The 16668-nt window shown below is 48.3% G+C and overlaps 1 long non-coding RNA gene across 1 annotated transcript; it reads right to left on the bottom strand.

Annotated features, from left to right (window-relative positions):
- Positions 1-608: 608 nt before the first annotated feature.
- Positions 609-16046, bottom strand: LOC119822330. Its single transcript, XR_005286772.1, has 3 exons — positions 15985-16046; positions 1802-1892; positions 609-736 (listed from the first exon to the last, which is right to left on the bottom strand). It is a non-coding gene; the product is annotated as an uncharacterized LOC119822330 (long non-coding RNA).
- Positions 16047-16668: the final 622 nt, after the last annotated feature.

Raw genomic sequence — 16668 nt, 5'->3', positions numbered from 1 at the left:
CTCAGGTCCTACATACACAGCCTGGTCCTCATTCTTTCGCTCAGCAGAAGCACCGTGGGTATAAGCCCCCAATCTGCCCACTGTGGGCCTTATATGTGCTCCTGCGTGTCTAGCCTATTGCCAGTCCATTCTTTCCTGCTTCTCTCTGGTGGCTGTTAGTTCCCTGACGTGCTGGTATACCCCAGTGTCCTCTCAGCTCCCTCTGGCCTTCACCCTCCGTCTTTGGACACCCAGGAATATGCTCATGGCTCCATCCCCCAACCATTTGTTTACAGTCTTTAGGCCAGATCACATGTTGACCCACTCCATCATCCCTCGGCTTATTTGAAGTTGCCCTTCATTCATTGTCCTGTGGAGACCTTTCCGGAAGCACAAGCTGGACATCCCTTGGATAGCTGCGCACCTGGCTCTGACATTGTCTGGCATTTCTTACTGTGGATGAGAAATCAGAGACCTGTGTTATTTTTGTGTCTCAGTAGTATAATTCTTCTCCCTGACAGAGCGCTGGAGGGTGACATATTCCTTCTTGGAATCTCAGAAATAGAGCAGTAACTGGCAGGCCCCTGGCACTCCTCTGATGGCATCAGGGAAGGACAGGTCCTTTGACCTTCCCGCTCTGTTCTCTTTCTGACCGGTAATGTTACTTCAGCCTTGTTCTTCATAATTGTTCCAGGCTGCCAGGCATCCTCGGAAGCATTTCCATACAGTGAGCTTCGATTTCTGTTCTCTGTCCACGCTAGCAATAAAAAACAAACAAACAAACAAAAAAAAACTCTTTCCACTTAAGATTTGAGATTTTATAATTTTCCCTTAAGGTGGGAGGGTGCAGCTCAAGGTTGTTGCTGACTTGGTTTTCTGACATTTCCCACTCTCCCTTTCATGCCCGCGTGCATTTAACCTTTGCCTGCAGCCTCTGCTTCTCTCCCGTCAACAATCTTTTTTTTTTTTTTATCTCATCTCACTTTCCAAGTGTTTCTGTACCCACTTTAGAGAGTGGGTGATGGTGTGCATGAGCTAAGGATGCTAGCTTTCTAGAAACTTCTGGTTTGCATATAATCCCTTTCCAGTGCTCAGGGAAACACTGTTCACTGATCAATGAAACAGTTTTAAATGTATCATGTGCCCAGAGCGTGCATGACACACCCACGTTCCCATGGTGACCTTGTGTCCACGGCATCTCTAGGGGACTAAAGAGCATGAGCATCTCTTGAGCCCCAGGCTCACAGGATTCTTGCGTAAGTCATCATTTTCCTTGCTGGGCCCTTTACTCTCTCTGCATATGACTTAGAATGCTGTTGATTCCTGCCTGGCTTCCAGCTTCCTAGGAGTGGAAGCAGCTGTGTATGTCCTTCGGGGGATTTTTTTTTTTTTGTCCCTTGTCATTATGTTGAAGAGGTCAGGACAGATGTTGCTACAGATAAGTTACTACAAATCCAGCTTCGATTCACCATCAGGGGTCTGATGGATTTGGGGGTGACAGGGGCACTCTGGCATCTGTATGCAACTTCACAGGTCCACTCACAGGTTGTTCTTGTCAAATGAGGCTATGAAGTCAGCCTTCTGGCCCTTTGCAGATTCTGATAGTCTTCTCATTGCATCTCACACTGCGGTACAGTCCTAGCCCCCGGGCAACCCTCACTGGACAGCCCTGTCCCATTACCATGGTCTCCATGGTTGTCTGTGTGACCAACACTCTCATTCTATTCAAAACATCTTTCCGGAGATTGTTTTCTCTTTATTTTATGTGTATGGGTGTTTTGCCTGCACGTATATATGTCTGTGCACTATATGTATGCATTACCTGCAGAAGCCAGAAGATGGCATTGGACCCCAAGACAAGTTGTGGATGGTTGAGACCACAGCGTGGGTGCTGGAAATTAAACCTTGGTCTCCTGGAAGAGAAAGCAGTGCCCTTAACCTCTGAGTCATCAACGAAGTTTTCCCCCATTTTCATTTTAATGAATGTTTTTCCAAATCCAACTTTGACCTTCTCTCTTATCTATTGGTCTCCCATTTCATTAATTTTTCTTCTCTTTATTACTAATTTTGCAACTCTATTATTCTGTGCTGGGTTTAATTTGGAAGGCTTTCCCTCCTAACGTCCAAAGATTGAAGTTTTCCTCATGGGCTATGGTCTGTCTTTTATCCTCATGGTGGAGTCAAGGTCATCCATTTTTTCCAATCTATTGCTTTGGCTACAGCAAGCTGGGAGCATGCTTGTTTTCAGCCAGTTCTCGCTATTCTCCTATTGTCATTATGGTTTTATATTTGACTCCTGGTGAAGGTTTGTCCCCCTGAGGGCCATGAACCTGCTTTGTTGGGGTCTTGAGACTCTGTCATTCCCTTAAATTGAATCGTTGCCTTGATGTTTTCCAGAGCACACACTGAGTATGAATTCAGGCTCCAGGCCTACTTCAGGACTGGCTCCTACCATAATTCTCTCTGCTGGTCTGAGTCAGCTCATTTAACTTGCACCGTGCCAGGGCAGGGTGTGGTTTGGTACCTGGTTCACACGATGTGGAACACATGGCCCAGTACAGGAATGACTTGTTCTGGGAAGAGCCTAGCAGATACCACCCACTTCTGTTCCTAGAGACCTTAAGAACTGCGTTCAAGGTCATCTAGTCGGAAAGTCCCAAACTGTTGGCTGTCCTTGGTGCTGAAGTACCTTCTAGCTGTTGGGATGGTGGATGCTGTTGAAAAAGATTTTTTTGTGTGTGTGAGAGCTGCTACTCCCCACCCCGCCAAGTGTGAGACCTCAACTAACCATAGGGTCATGGTTTTTAGATAAAGGGGTTACCAATTCTCATCTCTGAGTGTCACATCACATAGTCACTTTGTGTCCTGTTGACTCAGCCTCCTTGTAGAGGGATCTTTTTTTCTGCTACATCTCAGAGTTGAGATGGCTCAGCAGTTCAGAGCACTTGCTGCTCTTCCAAAGGACCCAGATTCAGTTCTCAGCACCAACTTCAGGTGGCTAATACCCAACCTTTAACAAAATCTCGAGGGACATCCACCATCTCTGCCCTCCATGGGCGCCTGTACTCACTCCCACACATATACACGTAATTAAATGTTTGCTTTCTTTGATATTTTCCATATCTGTATTTAACAAGCCCAGATCATCCCCACATAAGAAACAAACCCAGAGCCCTGGCTTCAGCTTTCTCCCCTGTGAGCTGTAGCCCTGCTTCTACACAGCCAAGCCCCTGGACTACACTGTCCTCTCTCCCTGACCATCTACCTAGAATGTGTCACAGTTAAGCTTATTTTGCCCAGAACCATGGAAACTCCTGGGGTGACGGGATACCAGGTAACTTTCTGCCAGCTCCCACAAACTCCTTACAGTCTTGCCCTCCCTTCTGGACAGCACTACCCCTTTAAGCATCTTCAAGAGATAGTGCTGTGCACTTTTCCCTATGACCTCGACGTTCCCAACTCCTCTGCCAGGCTACAGCCCTTTGCTGATCTCAAGAACTGCTCTTCAAGCCTTGTTTGTACTGCTCCACCCCACCTCTGGGCTGGCGCCTTCAATTCTCCACAAGCTCCTCTTGTCCTGTGAAGAACCACATGCCATGCTTACCGGGCCATCACTTTACTCTCAACCCCCCATGATGCTTAGCATTGCTCTGTTTAGACAACCTGCCCAGCCACAGCTTCCTGCTCCTGCCTAATGGAAAGCCCCAGGTTCTTCAGGTACAAACTACATCTCCATGGACAACTGTCATCACAACACTTCAGGATCATTTTTTTTTTCTGGGATTCCAGATGCCAGGACATAGCTACCCCAGGGTGGAATCACCAGGCCTGGAGAATGAAGGTGACACCTGGCTCATCTCCCTCATTGCCCACCCTGCCCTGAGCACCTGCCAGGAGCTTCCCGGTTCTTAGAAGGGGCAAGTTTCCTGTCCCCCTGTACATCCTGCCTTACTCTTTGTTTTCACAACTTCCTCCCTCGTTACAGGATCCTTGGCCACAGCACCACCTTGAGCAATGACTCTAAGATCCACATGTGTGCTCTCTCTATCTCCCCCACCCCCTGCAAAGTGGAGTCTAGGTCCTTTCCTTTGCCATGGCAGAATGGTCCGTGTGGTTCGTCGTAGGTGTTTAATACCTCGCGGGTTCCTGGATGACCCAGCGATGCTGAAGAGCAGGCAGCAACTGCTATTGAACCTCCTGCCTCACCCTTTAGGTTTCACATCTCACTCGTTGTTTGTCAAAAGAACAACAAAAGAGTTTTTTTAACCATTGCTGTGCGTAAGACTGAATACAAAGGCCTTGTACGCAGTAAATCAATCACTTAACAGTCCCTAGACCCTCTAATCCTTCACCAAAGGGTCAAATAGCCCATTCCCTACAGTCTCAGACATGATCAATCCTCATACCCAGAGCAGAAGGGCTACATGTGGGGCAGGCAGAAGCAGAGCACACCTGAAAGGCCATTCCCAGCTTTAAGATTGTCTTTTTGTGTCCGTTGAGACTGGTGATTTAAGTTTGCTTGTCTCTGAGCTTCTGGTTCCCAGCATGGAGACCTTCTACCCAGGGGACACTGTTGCATCTGTTTCTTGAGAAGATTCAATTACAGGGTCTCAAAAATGGAGAGAAAGGGCCAAGGAATTGAAGGAGCGTGGCTTGGCAGAATTGCTTCAGATCAAAGTGCCTGCAGCCAAGACTCTGCACCAGCACTTCTTGTGGCATTGGTCCCTAAAGACCAGGAAAGCATTAACCCAGGGACGATCTGCTCTTGTCATCTCTGCCAGTCAAGTGGTAGAGATCCAGTGAATCAGGAGACCGGAAAGGAGAGGAAACTCCTGGGAAAACGAACAGTCAACCCTCTGTTCCCTTCAGGGACTCTGAGATAGGGCTAACACATAAGTAATATGTGGGCATTTTATGTGTCTAGAAAGCACGATGCCCTTGGGAGCCACTACCCAACTTTACCTTTCTTAGAGATGTGACCATGTGTAAAAGGGATGCCCCTGAGGATGCCGAGCTAGCTTGCATGATGCTCTTCTAGGAGGTGTGATGGATGAACCTGAAGGGAGAGGGATGGGAGACTGTAGGTTCCAGGAATCTTTCACCTTCTGGTGCTTAATGGAACCTGTGGCAGCTACCAACTCTCATCTCTGGGGATTCTGGCCAATGCAGTGACTGAATCTAATGTGGAAGACAGGTTCTGAGGTCAAAGGTGGCATAAGATGTGGGCAGGTTGGGACTCCATTCTTTGTTATAATGTTGTCCCAGTGTACCCCACCTTCCTTGAAGAAACCGACCTAATAGGAGAGAGGACACCTCAGATGTCCCAGCTCCAGTATTGGTGCTCTGAGGTTCTGTGGTACAACAGATGCTGACCCAGACAGAGAACCCTCATAATTCGGGGCCAGAGGAATTAGGATGTGGTTTGAGGTATGTGTTGGCTATGACCTAAGTAAAGAGCCCTAGGGAGGACAAGGCCAGCAAGGAGCATGGGGGCTAGAACACCCTGCAGGAGGCTCTGACATCCTGTCTAGTCTCGTGGATATCACATTGGCTGAGAGTCAGCCTTGCTTCCCGGTGGCTACCCTGGCCTCCATTTCAGCTGACTTGTTGCAGAAGGGAACACTCTATTTTCTTCCTCTTCTCCTCACTCCCTGCCTCTGGCCTCAGCAAAGTCTCTGCACTTGATGCCCCTCCCCCATGCCCCACTAAACAGAGCCCAAGGCAAAAGGTCCTGCAAGAAGACTCTCCAGGATGAGATGCTGGAGGGCAGTGTGACCTTGAGGAACTGGGCTGGCTATCAATTTCTGCGTCAGGGACGCCTCTGGCTCAAGCCCTTGGACACGGACAAGACCCTTGCTATCCTGGGCTTTAGAAGAGACGTCAAGATACGGTCTGCTGAGTCCTGCCCTCTTTTATAGTCTCTGTCCCAAGAGCTATTGAACCTGACAGTGGCCTCTTGCCTGTCAGTCTTAAGCTTCCTGTCCTTGTGGCTTTCATGGCCCTGTGCTGATGTCATTTCACTGGTCAGTCAGCACCGAGTTGAGGTCCTGCAGGCTTCTTCCTCCTCACTGATGGCTGCCTCATTCCAGAGTCCCCTCTGTTTTTCCTCCCAGGCATCCCACACTGACGGGTCCCTATACCTGACCTATTTGTACACTGGCTCCTGCTAGCATTGCGGGGAGTCAGGGTGAACAAGTCTGGCCTTCTTTGTCCCTATCCTAGTACACAGCTTAGTGTGTCCACACTGGGTGCCTTTTCTTGGTAGCACAGCCCCGTTCCTACCTTCCTGGAACTCCCTCTGCCTCCTGCAGCACTCCTGCGCCTCTGCCTGCCCATCCATGCTGAAGTCTCTCAAGGATGGAGGGAAGCCTTCATCCCTCCACCATCTCTCCTTGGGAAATCTCCCTGGTACCTGTAGCGCTAATGGTTGTATTTATGTTAATGACTCTCCAATTTATCTCCACTGTGCTTCTCCGCATACCAGGTTCCACCAGGAAACAGATGGCGCGTTCACACGGGATGCATGGCAGGGACTGTTTACAAGCATACGGGCTCTTTTAGGAAAGCCAACAGAATTAGCACCATAGGGAGCCAAGCACACCCCAGAACTGGAGGTGCAAAGGAAGGAAGGGGTGCAGAATGCTCCAGAGCAATGAAATTAGAGCCAATGTGAGGTGTCTGGCCCAGCATGACAAGTAGGGGTTGGGGTACCAACACCACAGTTCACTCTTCTCCCAACTTCAAGGTTCCCAGAAGTCAAGCTCACCAGAAAGGGAGTAGGCTAGCCTCTTGGTCCCTAGCAGGATGTAGAGTCTGGATCTCAGTTCAGACAAGGCAGTGATGGAGCAGAAACCATCTGCCAGGACCATGGTCCTCCCATGTCATTTTTCATTACCTGCGTGGTCTTGGACTAAATGGCTTGACTGCTCTTTGCCTCCTTATAAACTGTGTGGCAGGTGTGAGTGTAGGGTCTATGGGAGAATTACATGGGTAGCGTATGTGGTTCACCTTGAAAAGTGCCTGGTGCACAATGAAATTTAATAAACAACAGGGTGACAACTTGATCTCCCTGTCAGTTAACTCTGGGGCATCTTAAACGTGGCTTGTCTAAAACCCATTGCAGTGTTTTTACTCCAATCCCCCAACAACATCAGTGTCTGATACCCACTGGTCTTCCTGGCCAGCATCTCTCCCTCACCCAGGCCCAGCCTAGTGTCAGCCTTGGTGAGGCTATTCTCTGCACAGATCTTGCTTCTGTTTGTGGCCCTCCGACTCACAGTTACAGCTTTTGCAAGAGGGTTCTAAATGTGAGGAACATCGCCCCACATCCTCGCAGGCTCCACCACTCTCTATGGGGTCATTTGCCCAGGCCCGAACAAGCGTGGGACCCAAAGAAAGGGTCACTGTCATCAATGGATACTGACTTCTTATATTTGTTCCTGGGATCAGTGCACATCTGCTTGAGCATAGAGCTCAGTCCCACTAAGCCACCAAGCCTGGTGCTGCAGGAGGAGTGTGACATTCATGCCAATTCTATGTAGGATAATACAGACTTTTATTTTGTTTTGTTTTATGCATGTGTATGTTTCACCTGCATGCACATCTGTGCACCACAAGCACACAATACCTACAGAGACCACAAAAGGGCGTCAGATTCTCTGAGGAGAGTGACAGACAATTGTGAGTCACCATGTGGGTACTAGAAATCAAACCATAGTCATTTAGAAGAGCAGCCTGTGCTCTTAACTGCTCAGCCATCTCTTCAGCCATCAGAACACAGATTTTTTTTCTTTTAAGAGAGAGAAATAAAGAAGGGAGGTGCTTTAGTCATTAAATATCTAGCAAAGCAACCTAAAACAGGAAGGGTTTATATTGGCTCACAGTTCAAGGATATAGTCCAGCCTATAATGGCAGCAGGAACATGAGGCAAATGGCCCTGTTGCACCCATGGTCAGGACAAAGAGTAAGATGAGCACTCAGCTAGCTCTCTCCTTCATGTTCAGCTAAAGACAACAACATGGAACGGTACCACTCACCTTTAAGGTGTTTGCCATTGCTTCAATCTAACCCAGACAGTTCCTCACAGGTATATCCAGAGGCCTGTCTCCTGTGTGATGCTTGATCCTATCAAGTTGACAATATTAGCCACCCCGGATTGCAAGTGATAGGAAAACTAGACAGTCACGAGGCTGGGGCAGCTCCAGTGCACTGCGCAGAGCACACCTGTGTCTGTCCCCTCAGTCAGCTAGGCCCAGAGCGCTCAACTGTGATGTCTGGAGGATGTGCCATTTAGCGAGAGTCATAAGCCAGGGGACAGCAGGAGGCAAAGGAAGTCACCAGTTTGTGATAAAATAGCTACTCTTTACTGGCTCCTGGCCCCTTCCTCATCCTGTTCCACCCCCTCTAACCTGTGCTCCCTTCGTCTTCTAGTGACTGTCTTTATAGTTTAAGTGGCGCTGCCATGCAACCATTATAATTTGTGTTTGCCTCCCAAGTAACTGACAGATGTGTGTCACCTCACCGCGCCAACCAACTGGTTCCCCTAAACTGTCCCCAACATCGATCTTTTTATGTTTCCTCAGGTTCAGAGGTGTCCACTGACTCCTGCTTCATCAAACGATGACAGTGACACCCAGTTCTAGTCTACAGATAACTTTCTGCTAAGATGAACAGCCATATCTGTCCTGAAACCCACATGCTGACGTCTTCATCCTCAGGTGACACTTCTAAAAGGCAGGACTTTAGGGAGTACAGGGATGACTAGACCTGCCCTGGAGGATGGAGCCTCACGGTGGGACCAGTGGCCTTCTAAGATGAGGCCTGTGTGACAGCCATTCTGGTGTCCTCAGTGTGAGAGCATATGCCCTGGAGGTGGGGGTGGCCCTCACCAGACATAGAGTCTGCCTGGCTCTGGGACTCAGCTCCGGGAACTGGGAGTGAACACTAGGCACTCTGATGGCTCCAGTCTCTGCTGTCCTGTTCTGGCAGCCAGGTTGGTGGGGGCAGCCCTCCCTGTGAACCCTGGCCATCTCTCTCAAGATGCAGGAGCCTGCCTGGATGTCCGAGACAGGATCTTCCTCAGCCAGTGTCTACGCACTTCTACCCTGTTCCTTTGTCCTTTTGTGTCCCGCAGGCCGAGCACAGAGGTGGGTGACAGCATTTTGCTCTTCATTTCCAAGAACTAGTGGGAAATGAATAAACAGACTTCAGAGCTGACGAGACGACTGTCCCCGGCAGGTTCATCTGTAATTAAAAATTGCCCAATTTGAATTTTGCCCATTGCAGCTACCTCCTCCCTGAAACTTTTACAAAGCTCGGTGTGCTAATGAGGATGCTGGCTAATTACTTGCAAGATGATTAAGAAATCACACTGGGACAATTGATGGCTCTCTGCAGGGGGCCATCAGGCATTGCTCAGGCCTCCTATCCTGTGCGGATCCTTTCAACAGCTTGGTGCAGAAACTAAGAAACCCCAAGGTCAGTATGGAGGAGGCCTCCCTGACAGCAAGGGCAGCAAAACCCTGTGGGTCTATTTATCTCCTTACCCCTGAAGCATTCCTGGTGTCTTAGCCTGTAAGATGACCTCTGCTTATCTCTTTTCTAGCAAGTTCCCTAGCTGGGCCAGAGCCCTGCCAGTCAGCTCCCCGTGTCTGCCAGGTTCCAGGTGGGGATGATGGCTGGATGGGTATTCTGCTACTGGCTGGCCAATGAAGCAGAGGGCAGGTGAGAGGTGACAGAGAAGCAGGTTCAAATACAGCGACAGGGCCCTGTGGGTAGGAGGCCCTGGGTAGGAGGCCCTGGACAGGAGGTGGGTTCAGCCCACAGGGGTGAGAGAAAGAGAAAGAAACTATGGGAGTTGTCTGTCCAGATGTGCTAGCTCAACACTGGGTGAGGACAACTGCCTTTGAGTTGCCTGGTGGGAGGACAAAGGATGGCCCCTGAGGGGACAACAGGCAGATGCAGACTAAAGATGGTGACTTTACACATGGCCCTGAGAGTTTGCTTGGCTTAGTCTGGGTTGCAGTGAAGGAACTCAAAGTCCTTTCCTGTCAACTGCTGGGTGCTCCAGACCTCTGACTGAGAGAGGTGCTTGTGCCCAGTCTCAGCAGCCATCTGGGTACACTACCTTCTGGGCAACCACTGGACAACCATGGACTTAACCATTTGGGAGGATGGGCAAAGGCTTGACCCTGACCTTGCTCAGTCAGCCATGAATTGAGGGGTCAGAGGTCCTTTTTTCCAGGGAAAACAGCCGACAGATGGATATGAAGCCACAAGACGTTCTCAGGAGGGTCCATAGAAGCCAGGAAGATGCTGAGCTCAGGGAAGGCAAGGAATATTTACAGGAAAATTAAAAGCATGCAGATGTGCATGCATGTGTACATGTGCACTAGCACCCCCTCTAAACCCTGTACGTACACACACACACACACACACACACACACACACACACACACAGTCCTGTTTAATCATGATCTCCAGACAAGGCCTGGCATTAGAGAATTTAAAAATAGGCCTGTTTGAAGCCATCACTGGGCCGGGCCTTTCTTTGATTTTGCTTCTAATTATGAAAGCTCTCAGGGGGAGGCCTCCAGCTGTCCGGCTCGCCCTCTCTGCTCTTTGGAAGTCTGTAGCTGTCACCAGCCTCCCACTCATGTCTGCCATTTCTGAGGCCCTGGAAACAGAGGTGGGGTGCCTCCCCCTCTTGCTGCAGACCCTCTGAAATCACAGAGAGGAGAAAAGGCATCTCCCATGTGTCCTCCCATCTGAGAACTCAAGCAGCTATCCTTTTTGCTCTCTACAGAGGCCTTGTCAGCACCCAGGATCCAGGAGAATATGGCACAGTCCCATGATGCCCTTGGGAGCTCGGCAACACGTGAGAAATTCTGTTCTCTCAGTATTCCACCTCTGTGAGCTTCTTTTTCTCATTGCTGCAACTAAACACCGAAAAAGAAGCAATGGAAGGGAGGGACATTTGTTTCAGCTCACAGTTCAGAGGATACAGTCCATCATGATGGGAAGGTCGTGGATTTTACCTATGGCTGCAAGGGGCCAGGTGGGGGGGAGGGGGAAGCTGCCTATGTCACATCTTGGTGGATCAGGAAATGGAATGTGGCATTCAGCAGCTCTCTCCTTTCCTCTAGTTGATTCAGTCTGAGACCATGGCCCATGGGATGGTGTCACCACCTTCAAGGTGAGTGTTCCCCACTCAGTTACTCCCCTCCCGAATGTCTTCATAGACACATCCAGAAATATGCCACGTTTGTGCCCTGAGCATTTCTTAATTCAATCAAGCAGAGAGTAGGAATTAGCCACCTCAACACCTTTTCAGTTTGCCAAGTGTCTGACGCATGTCACCAGCCTTGTTTCTAATCACCTTCAGCCCTCTCCACAGATGGGACCCAGGAGGCATGCTGAGATATCACTGGATTGTTAGTGACCCCAAGTTTCTAGCGCTAGCATGGGGTTCCTCCCCACCCTCTGGTAAGCTACATCAAAAGAGATCCCAACCCCCCAACTCCTGCTCAAAGCCTTGGTGACTGTGGAGAAGGTATAGGAAGAGCAACATGCTGGGGCATATTTTAGGGTCTGTTTTTAGGGTGCCCTTTACTTCTGTAGTCACGACTTTCAAATTTTTTTTGAAACAACTGTAGATCCACAGAATATGGCACCGAGGTCCACTGTCCCTTTTCCCAGATCCCCGGCAGTCACACCAGACACCACTCTGTAACGTTCAATAGAGGCAATAACTCACTGTTGTGACCGGGAGTCTGACATTGGAACAAGACGTGTTGAGTTCTCTGATACCTGAGGGCACATAACCTTCACTTCACCCTAACAGAGACCCTCCTTGTGACCATGAACTTGCTCTGGCAACTGCTTATTTTCCATCAGATTTTGCCATGTCAAGAATGTTATGTTCATGAGTTCCTACAGTGAAGGGTCTTTGGGGCTTGGCTGGCTCTTGCTCGGTGTACCACTGAGATCTAACTGAGTTGTCTCATGTATTCATGCTTCGCTCCTGAGTACTTCTGGGTAGTGCTCCTGGGTGGTCTTCTCTCAGTCAGTGCTTCTGGATGGTCCTCCTGAGCAGTTCTCCTGAGTAATACCCGGGTTGTATTCCACAGTGTTGGAAGGTCCGTTGGATTGCCTGTGGTTCTGGCTGCTGGAAGCTGAACCACTATGGACATTCTTGTGCACAGGTGGAGAGCCGCTTTCATTTTTTTCTGGGAGGGATGCCCAAGCGTGTAGTTGCTGGGCCATATGGTAAATATTTAATTGGATTTTTTTAAAAAAGAAACTGCCTGGCTGTCCTCTGAAATGCCTTTACTATTTTACCTTCCCACCAGAAATCCACAGACGCTCTGGTTTCTCCGTGCCTCCACCCACTTCTTACCTTATTTACACCACAATTTTAACCCTTCTATTTGCTGCCTCACGGTTTACCATGTGCTCCATGGACCTTCCTATGCCCAGGGGTCACCAGCCCCTTCCCAGAGCTTCTGTTGTCCACTTGTCCTCCTCAGAGAATGGCCCCCAGTTCTCTCCCACTTTCTAACTTAACTTGTTTTCATAATAATTAAAATTTGATAAATTTTCATATATTTTATATTTAAGTCCTTTATTACGTGTGTGGGTTTCAGATATTTTCCCAGCCCATGGGCTATATTTTTATCTCTTAACAGACACTTTTATACAATAAAACCTTTTAATTTTGCTAAGATCCAATTTATATTCTTTTTTCTTTTATGGGTCTTGCTTTTGATGTCAGATCTAAGAACTGTTCATCAAGATTTTCTCCTGTGCTATGTTTCTAAAAACTTTATAGCTACATTTAAATCTGCAGTCCATTCTGAGTTGATTTTTATATAAAGTTTAGTCTTCAGACTGGCTTTCTTATCCTCTCTCTTTTCTCTTTCTGCCCTTGTCCTCCATCTTCCTCTTTCTCCTCCTCCTTCTCTGTTTAAGCTACTGTAAATTACTTGCCTTGCCATATGAACTTTAAAATAATCTTAACTACATCTACACAAACATCACACTAGAATCTCAGCTGGAATCCATTTAAGTCTGTGCGCCAATTTGGAAAAATAAACAATATCATCATTTTGCTGAGTCTTGCGTTCTAAGAACATGGTACATATCTCTGTGTGCATCTAGAGCTTCTAGGATAACTTTCATTGGTAGTATATATATTTTTCCAGACTGTAAAATAGTGTATTTTGTTATAGCTATACAGTTCATTTTGGGGATTGATTAAAAAATGGTATCTGAGATTTTGGTTTCTCAATATTCTTTGCAAGTATTTAGAGGGACAATCCATTTTTGAGTGCTGGTCTTGTGTCCTGAAACCTTGATCAACACACTCTCTGTTTCTAGGATGTATGTGTCTGTTTTGTAGACTCCCGAATGCTTTCATGTAGATTATGTTCCTAGCTGGTAGTTGGTTTCCCACCTTCCTTTGCAACTGCCTGTCTCTTACTTCCTTTCCTTGTCTTATTCCGCTCTCTAGACCCTCTCTCAGCTGAACTGCTGCAGTGGACATAGGCATCCTTGGCTGGCATGGGGCAGCGGCATCCATTTGTATTCTTACAGCATTATTTAGTTCCAGCTGATGTTAGTATGTAGTCAGATTTTTTTTTTTTTTGGAATATCAGCTGGCAAATAATGATGCAGAGACTGATGGTTAATTATGAACGCTTGGCCTATAGCTTAGGCTCTTATAACTTAAATTAACCCATTTATATTAATCTACATTCTGCCACACAGCATTACCTCTCTTCCATCTTGTAACTCCTGTTTCCTCTCCATCTGGTTGGCCACTCCACCTCTCCTTTTCCCAGAGTCCTCTCTGTTTCCTGACGCCCGCCTAACCTCTTCCTGCCTAGCTCTTGGCCATTCTGCTCTTTAGTAAGCCAGTTTCAAACCATAAGTTCATGCTGGAGCATGAAGTGACACACGGAGACTGTGCTGTCAGAGAAGACATGGTAGCTTATGAGAAGGTAAATATATGACCCTTCTGGGTCTGCAAATGAAGAAGATGTCTGAGTATGACTCAGGGAAGTAGAGAAGAAAATGGGCAAAATTTCAGTGGTACGATACATTGACAATGGCTCTCAGACTCTGCAAACGCCTGGTGATGGATAGGGCACAGGACATGCAGGGAACATGATGGAACCCACAGGACCCAGTGCAGAGCAAGGCAGGACAAGGAGCATGGGATGGTTGGGCAGGGAGTCTAGGACCAGATTCTGCCACTGTTGGACGCTGTCAGAGTTTCCATCTGTGTCCAGCGGCAGTTAGCTGAAGATGAGTAAGGCAGAAGCGAGAGATGACAGCAGAAGCCACTGCCACTGACAGCAGCAATGACAGCCGTGAAGGCAGAGAGGAGTTAAAACTCATTGGGATTATTGGTGTCCTGGATATCAGAGTGACAGACAACTAGGGTTAGTCCCTATTCCCAAGAAGCCAGCATTTATGAGCTCAAGCGATTGTACCAGGGGTGTTCATTGCTCCATTTCCTTAGTATCAGATGCCTCACGGGTACGGCTTGGAGGGTGTCCCCACCACTGCCACCTCAGGCTACTCTGATCAGATCTCCTTAGTGACCACCAGCATTGACATTGGCATTCCATCAGTGCAGGCTCTGTGGCCAACTCCCCATGTTGCCCTCTCCCCCGTTCTCTAAATGACTTCAGTTGTGTGGGGTCTTCAGGGTCTTCCCATGTCTTCTTGCTTGTCTCACTCTGACCTGCATGTCCTTCCCCCTTGTCCTTCTGCAGGATCTTGCCTCAGATTCATAGGCCCAGTCTTCCATTTGGAGGTGGCAGAGTGGGCCACTGTGCTCCAGTTCCAAATGACAACTTCTCTTTTCCAGACACTGTTGAAGGTGTCTCAAAGCTGCTGCTCACTTGCAGGCCACACCCACTACAATTTTAGCTTCTTTGTGTGCTCCCAATAGACCTTGTTCTACAGCTTTTCCAGGGAAGCTGTGGTTTCATCAAAGTGGACCTTACAGACTCTGGGGCACAGCTCTGTAGAACCTAAATCTACCTGGTATGGGGTGTGGCTGGAGCACAGGGAAAATTGAATCAGTCGTGGACTGTGACTAGGCCTGAGCCTGTCAGAGGTATAGAGCTGATAACCCTCCTTGGCTACTGGCTGCTGGAGGCTGAGGTGTACAAAGGTGACAGGCACTAGGGTTTCTAGAGTTGCTCTACTGAGGAGGCCAGAGGAACCCACAGGGTATATATCTAGAGGGCATTAGCTCTGATGCCTGCCTGGCATCAGGAGGCTAGAAGCAGATGTGAACCCCTGGGTTAGTGCAAGGGGGGGGGGGCGGCACTAAGTGAGTTCAGGAACTCAGCAATGATGATCTTCCTTCAACCTCTGCTGTTCCTCTAGCAGAATAACTTAGTGACAGTGGCTCGCCAAGTCCCAGCCCTGACCCCACAGAGTGGGGCATAGGGGCTGAGACAGGGGACTGTATCCACAGGAAGGGTATACAGCATCTTTTAGAAAAGAACCCAGAAAATAAAAAAAGAACCCAGAACTGATTAAAAACATATGCCTCAATCATCTACCACAAACACCTACCCACCCAAATAGACGTTACGTCTATTCTTGTTTTTTGAATTTTTAAAAATTATTTGTTTTTATTGTATGTGCACAGGTGTCTGCCTGAATGTGTTTATATGTGGAGGTGTTAAAACTACTGGAATTTAAGTTACAGACAGTTGTGAGCGGCCATGTGGGTGCTGGGTATTGAACCCAGGTCCTCTAGAAGAACAGCCAGTGCTTTCAACCACCTGGCCATGAGTCCAGCCCCATTATGTCTGTTTTTGCTTCAGAGTTTTGCAATATAAACAAATGAACAACAATAGTCACCCCCGCCACCATTCCTCATAGTTTTGCAATATAAACAAATGAACGATAATCATCCCCCCTCCCACCGCCAAGTTGAAGTTGCCTCTGTTTTCCTGAAGTCCAGAAAAGTTACTCTCTTACCTGTGGAGACTGGCTTTCTGGAGCTTGCCTTTTATTGCCATGATGGGTGTTTTGGTCACCAGCATGGGTACTGGCCTTGGGGATTTCAACCACTGTCCCCAATGGTTAATTTAGAAATCAATGCTGGTGATGAAGCAATAACTTGGTGCCCTTGTGCTGTGTGCCCTCCACAGCCCACTGCCTTCACCTGGAGGTGCTTTTGTAACTGGCCCATGGCATTCATGCCACCCTGAGCCACCAGCATCTCAAACTTGCTGCAGGCCATGTACAAAGATACCTGACTTGTAGATTTCTAGCATTTGCGATTCTAAATGTTGAAATCAACACTCTCCAGCAGGGAGTCTTTCACCTTCCATGTTAGACTCTCATCAGACCCTGTAGCCTTCTAGATCCAAGCTTTATAAACTGTAGGCCATGACCACCTGGGGTGCATAACTGAACGTGGGGTCATGAGAATATCACAACAGCTCAGGGGTTCTGCCTGTCTGACACCCGAAGATTAATCCAAAGTCCGTGTATAATGAATCTGAGGTGTTTGTGGAAGAGATAGGCTGTGCTGTGTCTCAGGACTGTGCTGCAGGTTTGGTTCTGGGCGCATGCTGTGTGCCCTCTGCACTGTATATGCCGCCGTGCCATGTATCACTCCAGACAACACCCCTGGCGGCCGCGCGCAACGCCTCTTCT

Source organism: Arvicola amphibius, chromosome 9, assembly GCF_903992535.2.
Source record: "Arvicola amphibius chromosome 9, mArvAmp1.2, whole genome shotgun sequence".
NCBI lineage: Eukaryota > Metazoa > Chordata > Mammalia > Rodentia > Cricetidae > Arvicola > Arvicola amphibius.
This window is presented reverse-complemented; position numbering and strand designations above follow the sequence as displayed.